Source organism: Artibeus jamaicensis, unplaced genomic scaffold (genome assembly GCF_021234435.1).
Source record: "Artibeus jamaicensis isolate MK-2021 breed Jamaican fruit bat unplaced genomic scaffold, CSHL_Jam_final contig_60, whole genome shotgun sequence".
Lineage (NCBI taxonomy): Eukaryota > Metazoa > Chordata > Mammalia > Chiroptera > Phyllostomidae > Artibeus > Artibeus jamaicensis.
The window spans coordinates 3,053,342-3,066,282 of NW_026521900.1; positions in this window are offsets into that span (position 1 = coordinate 3,053,342).

The following is a 12,941-nucleotide window of genomic DNA, read 5'->3' on the forward strand; positions in this document are numbered from 1 at the left end:
CATTCCAAAGTTTACCTCTAGGTCCTAGGCCTACAGAGTTGACTGTGGTCCAAAATTAGTTTCCCCTCCACACCAGAGATTTTGTAGTGTAGGTAAAGTTTGTATATACACATGTGCACACAAGCATATGTAAATACAGGCACATGTAAACATATATGTACACATATATGTCTGTACACAACACAAACACCCATATTCACAATTAGGCAGCACATGCTCACACATACACAAATACACAGGCACATACAATCACATGTACACATAGTCATTCACCCACACAAACACATTTCTGCTGGTTTCTGTGATCCCATGAGGTAAGAAAGGTTTTAAAAGACAACCCTAGGAATGCAACTTCTTCAACAGCAAACAGCCTTTGTTGGTGTGATGGTCTCTACCCTCCCACACCAACTGGCCACACATCCTGCCCTCCAAACCCCAAGAGCTACTTCTGCCATTTCTGTCACAAATCCACAGCTCAGGAGGCATCCAAAGTGAGGGCCTCTCCCCTGGAACATGCCCTGGTGGCTCAGTAGCTGTGGCATATTCTTTTTCTCCAGGTCAGAGGTTCTCCCCTTATAAGGGAAAGGTGAGAACAAGGTTCAAGGCCAGGACTCTTCTGGGCTGGGCTGGGCTGGGCTGGGCTGGGCTGGGCTCCTGCTCTGAGGTCCAAGCCAGTGTTCACCAATCATGTCCACATTTAGTCATAGGACACTCAGAGATAAATGTGTTTGCCCACCAAAAATCACCAGGGCCAGTCCCCGTCCCTGCTACTGGACAGTGGCTGTGGCTTCAGTACAGTAGACTGGTGTCAGGCATACACCCACCTTATCCAATGGGCAGATCAGCCTTGCTCAGAAATGACCTGGGCCCTATTGCCAATTTGGCTTCAGAAAAGAAATGGGCATTCTGGGGGCTGGCCAAAGGGAAAGAGACAGATACTGGTCATTCAGAGAAAGGGAAGCAAAGATCACTTGCTTTTAGGACCCCCAAATCTAATGTCTTCTCATAAATGAGAATTGAAGGGACATTTTTTCTAGATCCAACTGCTCTAGGTTTCCTTTACTTGGCTGGCTGCACTGAGAGAGCAACTGTCTATTTCGTGGAGAGTGGAGATGGAGTCTAGAATGTGTCAGGCTGGGTCACCTCAGGAAAATTTCCATCAGGCTGGCAAGAAAGGAAGCCACCAGCTTGTGCACTGATTCAATACCCAGCTGCCTCCCAAGGCAGTGGCTCTGCTCCATAGCTTGCATTAAACTCAAACCTTTGGGAGGACTCTTCATCCATTAAAATGAACTTACAATCTGAAGACTTACCTCAAATTAGAAATAAGAAGATCAAAGATTTTTGAGTTCCATTTGTTAGTCCCATCATCAAAAAGCCCCCAGCAAGAGTTAAAAGTGAACTTAGTTTTGCCAGCAGAACATCTGGGTCAAAGTTGGGAACTGTTCGAGGCTGGGAATAAGCCAACAATAGATCATGAGTAACCCATCAAAAGCTCAGGTGGAGGCTTCTCATGGGGAACACCAAAACATGAAACAGTGTGTCAGTTTGTGAAACAAACAGTTGTGAAACAAAGCACCCCAAAACTTAGTGGCATCTATCTAGCTCATGCTCTACAATTAGCTCAGCAGGCTCCATCATGCAGAATGAGGGATAAGTGACAATGAGCATTTACTGAGCACCTAGTATGTGCCTCTTGGCCTGTGGGTTTTCTCTGGCCTCCAGGGCCTGGGTTAGGCTACAGATGAGCTGAAAGCCCCACAGGAGCATTCCTCAATCAAGGACTGAAGAAAGCTAGAAGATAACTAGGTGGCCCTTGTACCCATCAGGAGGCTATCTCCGAGGTGTGGGGTCCTCACTGTTCCCCAGTGATCCCCAGTAGAATTGAGCTCCAGGTGCCCCCAGTCGGGACCTGCTCATAAATGGCATTTCCTTTATTGCCTGCCTCCTATCCTGGCCAACAGCCCATGGTCAGCCAGGAAGCTCTGCTTCTGGAGATTGGCAGTCTGGTGGAGAAAAGGGATAACTGGGCCACAGCTGTTCTCCTCCAGCAGGCTGGTCTGGGCTTGTTCATCTGGCAGCCGAAGATTCCCAAAGCAGCAAGTGGCCTAGCACCATCATGTAAGCACTTTCCAAGACTCGATCTATCTTACATTTGTAACTTGCTAAAGCAAGTCCATGGCCAAGTCCAAAGTCAGAGTGGGAGAACACGACCAAAGGGCAGGGAAGAATTTGGGGCAATTATGTAATCCACCACAGGCAGCATTGCAGGTGTCACCACACAGCCTAGTGAGGAGGGTTTACTGGCACAGTCTTTCTCCAGCCACACCTCTGAGCAACCTATGGGCTTATACAGGACAGGGCTGTGTCACCTTTATATCCCAAGCCCCAATCTCAGCACCAGGTGGCCATGTCAAAATGGCTTGTCATGTGCATGGATAAACATGAAATACACATCACTTCTGGCAGCAAAGTGGGCAGCAAGGAGATTTTAGCCTCATTCTGACTCTCCAAAGACCTCTGTGGCCTGCAGGGGGCCTCATCAGGTGTCCTTGTTCCAGACCAGGGACACCCAGGGCTTGTGCCAACAAATGATTGCTTTCACCTCTCTCTTTTGAAAAATGGCCCATGTTTATGGATTCATAAAACTTAGGGAATGCATCACTGAGCCTATAATGCCATGAGAGGCTCATGTAGAGAATGACTTAAAAAGAAAATTCATCAAACTAATTACTTCTTCCCCCACCTCTGCCCCTACCCCACCCCTCTGTCTGCTTGGTCTGCTCAGAAAGATGTACAATCTCAAAGGCTGGGGCCTGCTTGTGTGGGAGGGGCATGAAAAACCCTTGGCCACAATCTTTCTCCAGCTTTCTGGGCAGACAACAATTTTTCCTGTTCATTCATCCATTCTATAGGCTGAGGGAAGGCCAGGGTACATACATAAGGAGTTGGGGGAGGGAGGGAGGGAACGGCGGGAAATATCAGGATATAGGAAGGCTCTCTGTCATCCATCTTTCTGAAGAAGATTCTATATGACCCTGTATGCTGCCTCATGCCATGGATCCCCTGGACCCACCTCTGGGTTCACCTGCAGCCATGGTGGACCATTCTTGAGCCTGCTGACTGCTTCCCTCATAAAATGACTGCCTCTCCTTTTCTGGCTCCTTGCTTGGGGCTTTCTGTGGATGCAAAGAAACCAAGCTCATTCAAGGTGGATAAAAGACTTAAATATAAGCTGTGACACCATTAAAGTCCTAGAGGAGAACATTGGCAAGAAAATCTCAGATATTTCACGCAGCAACATTTTTACCGATATGTCCCCTAGAGCAAGGAATATAAAAGAAAGAATAGATGAATGGGATCTCATCAAAATAAAAAGCTTCTGCATGGCTAAAGAAAACAGTATTAAATTAAAAAGACAACCAACTGTATGGGAAAACATATTTGCCAATGATACCTCAGACAAAGGTTTAATCTCCTAAATATACAAAGAACTTACACGACTCCACTCTAAGAAGACACCCAACCCAATTAAAAAATGGGAAAAGGACTTGAACAGACACTTCTCCAAAGAGGACATACAGAATATCCAGAGACACGTGAAGAGATGCTCAATATCGTTAGCTATCAGAGAGATGCAAATTAAAACCACAATGAGATACCACTTTACACCAGTCAGGATGGCTATCATAAACAAAGCAACAAACAACAAATGTTGGAGAGGTTGTGGGGAAAAGGGGACCTTAGTTCACTGTTGGTGGGATTGCAGACTGGTACAACCATTATGGAAAACAGTATGGAATTTTCTCAGAAAAATAAAAATCGACCTGCCTTTTGACCCAGCAATTCCACTGCTAGGATTATATCCCAAGAATCCTAAAACATCAATTTCAAAGAACCTATGCACCACAATGTTCATAGCAGCACAATTTACAATAGCCAAGAGTTGGAAGCAACCTAGGTACCTGTCAGTAAATGAATGGATCCAAAAATTGTGGTACATATACACAATGGAATTCTATGCAGCAGAGAGAAAGAAGGAGCTGCTACCCTTTGCAACAACATGGATGGAACTGGAAAGCATTATGCTGAGTGAAATAGGCCAGGCATTGAAGGACAAATACCATATGATCTCACCTTTAACAGGAAGCTAAACAACAAAACAAACAAGCAAGCAAAATAAAAACGAAGACACTGAAACAGAGAACAAGTGGGCAGCGACCAGAGGGGAGAGGGAAGGGAATTTAAGGGGAAAAATGGGGAGGGATTTTGAGGAACAAGTATGAAAGACACAGGGATGAGGACTTGGGGGGGAAATGGGAGGGAGGTGGGGATATGGGGCAGGGGGGGGGGGCTGGGATGGGAGAAATAGACAAAAAAAAACCACTGTACTTGAAAAATAACTAAATTTAAAAAATGATAAAAAAAAAAGAAAGAAACCAAGCTCAGTACTAGGGTTTGACACCCAGCCAGTGAGGGATGAAAGTCTGTGGAAAAATACTTCAGCTTCACATCTGTCGTGGGTTGAATAGTGACCTCAAAAAGATATATCTACCCAGAACCTATAAATGAGACCTTATCTGGAATAGTGATCTTTCTAGATATAATCAAGTTAGACATCTTGAGGTGGGATCATTTGGGATTATCCAAGTGGACCCTAAATCTGATAACAAGTGTCCTTAGACGAAGAGGAGACACAGAGGTGACATGAAGATGGAGGCAAATATTGAAATGATGCATCTGCAAGCCAAGGAACACCATGGATTGTCAACAGTCACCAGAAGCTGAGAGAGAGGCATCTAATGGATTCTCCCTCAAAGTCTCTAGAAGAACGCCACCTTGCTGACACCTGGATTTTAGACTTTCAGCTTCTAGACTTGTGAAGTAATACATTGTTGTTGTAAGTCACCAAGTGGGATGACTTTCAGATGTGTTCAAAACAGTTCCCCAGTGGGATCGAACCCCACTTCCCCACAGGGACAACCAGCTTATATACCTTAATCAGCTTTTCCCCTTCCTTGTCTCACTTCCCCGCTGCCCTACTTAGGTTTCCTGGGATCAACTCCAAGTAAATCACCTGCACCCAAGTTCTTATCTGCTTTTGAGAACAGCCAAACTAAGGGCCCATTCTTCCACACCACTCATTCCTTCATTAATTTATCCCATCATCATTTATAAGGGAGGAGGCACGGAGGGTAACTATAGTAGACCAAACAATTGGCCCCAAAAATATACTTATCTTAATTCTCAGAACTTGCAAGCGGCATCTTACATGGCAAAAGGGACTTAGCAGATATAACAATGTTAAGGATCTTGAGATAGCAAGATAGTTCTGCCTTATCCAAGTGAGCTAGATATAATCACCAGGATCTTTGTAAGAGAGAGTCAGGATGTCAGAGTAGTAGGAGTTTATGTGACCGCAGAATCAGAGGTTGGAGAAATGCAGCAAGCAGTGCCGACAGCCTCTAGAAACTGGAAGGAGCAAAGAACAGATTCTCTCTTGGAAGCTCCAGAAGGAACCAGTTCTGCCAACACCTTGATCACAGCCCCATAAGGCCCATTTCAGACTCCTGACCACCAGAACTGTAAGATGATATGTTTGTGTTGTTTTAGGTTACTAACTTCTGGTAATTTGTTATAGTAGCAATAGGAAATTCATACAGTGATTGAGAATACAGGTGTTGAAATTGGTCACCACCAGGTTGAAGTCTTGGTTCTACCACTCATTGTTATGGACCTTGGACAAGTTACTTGCCCTCTCTAAGCATCAGTTTCCTCAACTGTCAGATGAGGATAGTCATGGCGTAAATTCCTGATGCTGTTATTTTGTGCACCACAGGAGGCAGTATGGCAGGTCAGTATTCAAGTCCATTCTGATGATTCCCTGAAGAGTTACTATGAACCAGTCACTGTGTTCCACCTATTGGGATACAAGGTCAAATATGATATAATCCTTGCCTTTGGTAAACAAAATGCAATGCTGCTCTGTAAAAAGATCATAGCCTAGACGTATGGGTCAGAAAAGCAACCCATACATCTGTGAAAATTTCTGAGCCACTTTCCGCAATGGAACAAAGGTACCTTAGGCTAGAAATTCAGAACTGCAATTTCTCCACATCCCCTCCCCATTGGCACAAAGGCTCTGTAGTAATAATAGTCACAGTGGTAATAGCAGTGGTAATCGTAGTAACAGTTACTACCATCACAGTTCTAACCTCACCAATGCCCCAGCCCTTGGGCTCCAGTATGCTGGTGGATGCTCAGCCTCCCATTGCAGAAGCCCTCCTTGTTGTCCTAGAGTCATTCAGAATGGCAGCTATTTGGGGTTCCTGAACCCAATTTCAATGTTTGTGCATGAAGGGGTCCCCCACATCACCAACAAGCAATGTTCCAGTCACAAGCTGGGTGTCTTACAATTCAACTCAATTCTGACACTACCAGAAGACAACATCACATCCCACAGGTGAAGGGATGGGTCCTACAAGACTGCCCTCCCCTCCTCACTTTAGGTGCCAGTCATAGGCCCTGTGCTTCTGACCAATAGCTATAAATCAGAGGTTCCCACAACCCTTTCCTTCCTTGGGTTTGATGAATTCACCTGAGCAGCTCACAGAACTCAGATGAACATTTCGGTTATTAAATCAAGGATATCAAACTTATTTTCACCAGGAGCCACAACAGCCTCACAGTTGCCTTCAAAGGGCCAAAATAATTTTAGGATTGTATAGATGTAACTACTCCTTAACTGTAAAAGGAGTTGAAATTACATTTGGCCCTTTGAAGGCAACCTCAAGGCTGATGTGGCCCCCGGTAAAAATGAGTTTGATACCCCTGTATTAGATCATTGGCTTTTTATAAAAGGATATAAACTCAGAAACAGCCAAATGGAAGAGATGCACAGGACAAGGTATGAAGAAATGGCAGGAGCCAGGACTTCCCCAGGCACACCACTATCCTGAACTCACCAGGTATTGACCAACCCAGAAGTTCTCTGAACCCTGTCCTTTTGTGTTTTCATGGAGACTTCATTAAAGAGGCACGATTGATCAAATCATTGGCCTCTGGCAATTGATTCAACCTCCAGCCCCTCTTCCTTCCCCAGAGTTTGGGGGGTGGGACTGAAACTTTCAACCCTTTAATGGTATAGTTGGTTTTCCTGGCAACTAGTCCTCAAGGATAGGTTACCTAAGGGCTTTCCAAAAATCACCTCATTAACATAATAATAGACACGTTTATCATTCTATAGCAGGAAATTCCCAGGATTCTAGGAACTCTGTGTCAGGAACAATACCACAGTAGCCATGCTCATTGCAAAGACTGAGCTCTCTAAAGCTCTAGAAATTCTTCCCCAACTAGGGTAAGTCCTATATGTGGTATGGGGGGTACATAGAAGGTTCCAGATGGACATTAGAGCTGCTCGTTCTCTCTTCTTCCTTCTCTGTGTCAAACACCCAACTCTTCCCTCCCAGTGAGTCTGTGATGTGGCACTTTGGAGACGGGAGCTTGGAAACTACAGGGAACACACTGATACATCCCTTTGGTAAATGAAATGCAGTTGTTGTCTTAAGAGACAGATCAGCCCAGAACCATGAGTGAAACAACCTCACCATGTGAAAAAGGGTTCCCAAGCCCCAGGCCAGAGGGACATCTTCTGTCTAGAATCAGGGAAAGCACCATGCATGAAGTGGTATTCACACTGGGAACATGCAGGGATGGTAGTAGGGGGATTGGAGGGCAAAGCACAGAAACAGGCAGAGGCAGGGTGGGATTTGCAGAGTCCTGGAAGGAACTGTCTCAAGTAATCTCACTGTGTCTGGTCACAGAAGGAGGCCCCTTGTTATGGATCCAAAGTCTGTATGCGCAACTCAAAACATCAGAATTTGGAATCAGAAAAGTTTTATTGATTGAGAAGATGCCAATGAGAAGATAGGAGCCTTAGTAGTACCTCAAATCTCTCTTACCAAAGTAGAGAGTCCAGGCTTCGTTCACATCAAGTGAAGGGGAAATGGGAGGGGCAAGAATGTAATTGATCACCACATAGGACTCAGCACCAGCAGGGGTCCAAGGAACACTGTGCTGCTTGAGTTGAGTCTGGTCACAAGGTTCCTGCAAATCTTTGATAAACAATACGTACTCCCCTTATCTCTTCAAGCTGCTAGCCGAATTCCTCTAATGATTAACCTGTCTACATGCAAGACTAAGCAGAAACCATGGGAACAAAGGAGGCTTGGACAAGATGGAGTTAAAGAAACTGAACATTTCACTCTGTTACACCCTGAGCCCATCCCCAATCCTGGCCTTGCATGTCCAAAGTCCAAAAGCCTGGCCACACCACACCAAGGCAGCAGGGATCCTCAAAACACAATGGCCCAGACAATCCAGTGGCTAGGGGCTAGGAAGAGGGGAGCACCCCGGGCAGCCCACTTCATTTTGCTTGGGGCTGGTCTGGCTTGCCAGCCATGGAGATCTCCAGGAAGGGGGTGCAGTGACTAGAAAACAGAGAGAGGAGACTTAAGGTGTGCCTGCTATCTGTGATCTCTGCTCTTCAACTGGTGAGACAGTGTGTCCTCACAAGCTTTCTGAAGCAATGGTTCAAAAACTTTCAAATTGACTCAGCAATTATCCAAAGTCCTCATAGTTGAGCTCATCACAATGTAGTTTATAATAGTAAAAACTTGTAAATGACCTAAACCATAAGAGGTACACTTAATAAGTAATCAACTTTTCATATAGCAGAACACTGGGCAACCAACTCAGTGTGGATTGTTTTTCTTCAGGAAAATACTCTCAATCCATTGTTAAGTGAATAAGGCAATTTCTGAATTATTTCTATGGTATATGCTAATTTTGTTTAAATAAATATGTTTACATGTGTATTTGCAAAAGTGAAAGTTGATGAGATTAAGGGGGAGCAGAGTTTGCCTCGCCAAAATATATCTGTTAGAGACATTCTGTTAATAGGACCTTTCATAAAGGACATTTACACTGTACTGGAACTTTCCACCTGTTAAGGGTGTTTTCCTCACTGTCCCAGGCGGGCCTTCACTATCAATGGAGAAATCTTGGACTTAAATCTGCACAACAATCTTACCCTTGTTTACTGTGCTTTTCCTGGCCCTCACATAACTGACTTTCCACACCCAACATCTTTTGTCTTTAGCTGAAAGTGGTATTTAAGGTGATAACTTCCTTCATTTTGGCAAATTACTCAGTGTTCCTGAGTCTCTCCCATGTATACAGGAGGTATATACATTATTAAACTTTATTTTTCCCCTGCTAATGTCTCATGTCAATTTGATTGACCAGCCAGAAGAACTTAAAAAGGTGGGAGAAAAATTACTTTAGTGCTCCAACATTAACAGGTCATTATTAACATGTCATTAATATTATGTCATTTTAAAAGGCAAGGGTTTCTATCAGTATTTCTTCACCCAATGGCATTTGCATTCTCCTACCTGGGCCTTCAAGGGGGAAATGCCACAATGGGGACCCTGAGAGTCCTGGGTTGACAAGGTGTTTGGTCAGGATGGCCCACGGAGGCCATGAGACAGAGTTCCAGCTGTAGTGAAGGACAGTCATGGCAGTTACTATTGTCTGAGGGGCAAGACCAGGCTGAAAGAGCACACAAATCACACTGACCAGCTAAAATTTGGTTCTGCTCCCTTACAGCAGATGAGTGATTAATTTTATGGAGACAGCATTGCACATGTGCACTCGGAACCAAAGTCTTGCCCTTCACCACAGAACCAAGGATCAGGACATGGCAGGAACTTGAACACAGGAACCCTTTCAGAAGCAAAGGATCTGCTGTCGAGGAAGATCTGGTGCTAAAGCCCCTTGCCATAAATGGCAAGTTCCAAGGTCCACCAATTAAAACTCTACCCATCAGCACATCTACCCACCCGTTCCCCTAACTCCTTAAAACCCTGTGACTGTAAGCCACTGGGGAGTTGGATTTTAAGTGATGCAGCTTCCCATTCTCCTTCCTTAGCACTCTGCAAATAAAGCGACTCTAATTTCTCCACTGCAGTACTCGGTGTTCAGTGTTTGGCTCTGCTGTTCATGGGGTAGTGCGGGGGGTGGTGGTGTACAATCACAATCAACTATCTAGCCGTTTGGTTACAAGGCCATAAACTCAGAGGGAGGCTGGAGGGCAGAAGGTAGAGGCTGAAAGAAAGGGAGGGCAGGGCAGGGGGCCCAAGGCTGTAACCAGCAGTGAGGGACAGAGGTCTCCATATCTTGCCCAGGTCACTCAAGAGAGCTGAGGCCATCAAGCAACCACACAAGCCTGGGCACAAAAAGCTGCTTCATGCTGTTTGAGCTTGGCATCCTCGGTAACTCCAGAGTGACAAAAAAAAAGGAATTAACATCCACAATCTTCCGGTGGAAGCTGCTTGGAGCATGAAGCTGCATTTGTGAAAAATGGGCTCAATTTGATATTTGGAGAGCAATGAAATTGAAATCATTTCAAATTTTAAATGCCCAACATATTGACTCCCACCCTCTGATAGATCTTCCAAATTAGTTTTCAAGCTCTCCATGCCTAGCTCCAGGAGGGGATTCACATCTTTGCCAAAAATATTTCTCTCCTTGAGTTGGAAAACAAGAGGCTTGGGATTGGCGGGTCTCCCTGAACCCCAGCCCTGGGTGTGTTACCAAGCGCCTTCTGCACAGTGCTGGAGGAAGAGTGTGTTTTTCTTCTCTTAGGTAATGAATCTGATCTAATGGGGCTGTCTAAATACCCAGATACCATGGTGATAGGCACCCCGCAAACACAGAGATAAACAGGTAGAGAGATACATGTAGGCGAGCATAATTTGCTTCTAAGTGCCTTTTCACTAGTATAAATAAAGCAAGAATATAAAGTTTTTGGAGGCACTTGCAACACTAATGTAAGGAGGAAATTAAGCACTAATTACAGCATTAAGGATACATGAAAAAGCTCACCCTGTGTGTGTCTGTTTGTGTGTGTGTGTGTAGGGGGGGCAGGGGTGGGAGAGGTGAGAGAAAACTACTGGGCTCTTGTAACTGCATCCATCTCCCTGGAGAGCTCCACCCAGGAAGTCATTTGCAAATAGTCTGTGGCTTCCTGTGGTCTCTCTGCCAGAAGGCATTCCCCCAGCCCAGGGGTCATGCTATGGTGGGTTTAGGAGTCAGGGGCAGGCTAGGTGTTAATGCCCCAGGAATCAGGACCCACCCTCAACCAATGAGGAATGGATGTTGAAAGATAAATACCCCAACTTCCAGCCTCTCAGTAGAAGGATGATTCCCCTGTCTTCTTTGTAGTCCCTCAGAGGCCCCCTCAAGCATTGCACCCCAGGTGTCCACAGGGTAATCCACCCATTAACAGACCTGAGTTGGCTTTCCCCACTTCCTTTTCTCACTTCCCTATCCCCAACTAACAACTTGCACCTTCATCCTTGCCTCAGGGACCCCCTGCTTTGAGGGAACTCAAACCAAGACAGGCAGTCCTGCATCAGCCGACCAGTGAGTTTAGTTAGTCAGGAAGTACCCCCTGAAGCCTGCTGACAGTGTCGTAGAAGCACTGGGTTGGTTCTCAGAAGGGCCCCATGCTTAGTTTAATGCTCTGCTGTCCCCATCTGGAAATTCTTCATAAATTTATCTTGAACCTGTGTTTCATAAGTGGCATCTGGTGGGACAGCGGAGCATGCGTGTGAACAGCTCAGATACATTGGGTGGCAGCTCCGGCTCTGCGGACAGCACAGCCCAAGTGATTCCTGGCAACTCAGGACAGGCACACACCCATGCCTGGGGTAGTCAGGGCACCACAGAGCCCCAAGGCCCAGATTGGCTGTGGTGATGGCAGCAGAAGTAGCAGCCAAGACAGAGGAAAAGAGGAGCAGCTCCACATGAGGTTAACGCTGGGACCACAGTGGGAGATCAACTTGCCCATCAGTGCCTGGACCCCATCCCTGCGACATCTGCACAATTATTAAGTCTCCAGCCTGAGCGCTGGGACAGAAACTGCTGGAGCCCAGACAGTAAACTTTGTCAGTAAATTATTTAAAAATCAAAGCACTCACAGAGATGTTGCAACAAAGCATATCAGAGAGTTGGTAGAGCTTTTCAGAGTTAAGAATCTTAGGTTTTGAAAACCACAGCAACATTGCATGACAAATATCTACAGGCTTAGAAATAGAAATTAAATTTAAAGATCATCAAATTCAACTGAAAAGAACACTATTTTCTTCGGAAGCTTCAGATGAGCCAATTATTAACAACGAAGACAATTTTTGAAATTGATTTTTTTCTTTGTGATTGAAGATACAGTAATAGAATGCATAAATGGGCATTTTGATTACATATAAATCATGAAGCCACTTTCAATTTCCTCTACGACCTCCACAAGTTACAGGAAATGTCAGAAAAAATATTTAAATGCCATTGTATAAATTTACATTTAAAATTAAATTCAGACTTACATGAAACTGACTTTTACAGTTAATTTTTTAATTGTTTTGTGAGAATTACCAGCTCTAGATAGGCTAACACTTTTAAATTTCAAAATATTAGAAATAATTTATTAAAAATTTATTACAATGTTGTCACAGCCTATAAAAATACTCTTAACAGCTCTAGTAACAGTTGCATCAGTAGAAAGAGCCTTTTCAAAATTAAACATCAGTTACCTGCAATCTTTCATTTGCCAAGAGTAACTGATGTCACTCTCAATTTATATTGATTGAAAATGAAATTGCCAAAAGTATAATTTTGATGACCTAATAAATGAATCTGTAAATATGTAAGCCAGAAAAAAATATGATCAAGAGATCACATTGATAAAGTATTATTTATTATATTACATAAAATTATGACACCCAAAATAATTGTTTTGCAATTTGTGTAAATGTCTATTGTTATTCATCTATCACTATTGCTCTTATGGTGTTTTATAAGTAATAAAACATTTTTAAAGGAAG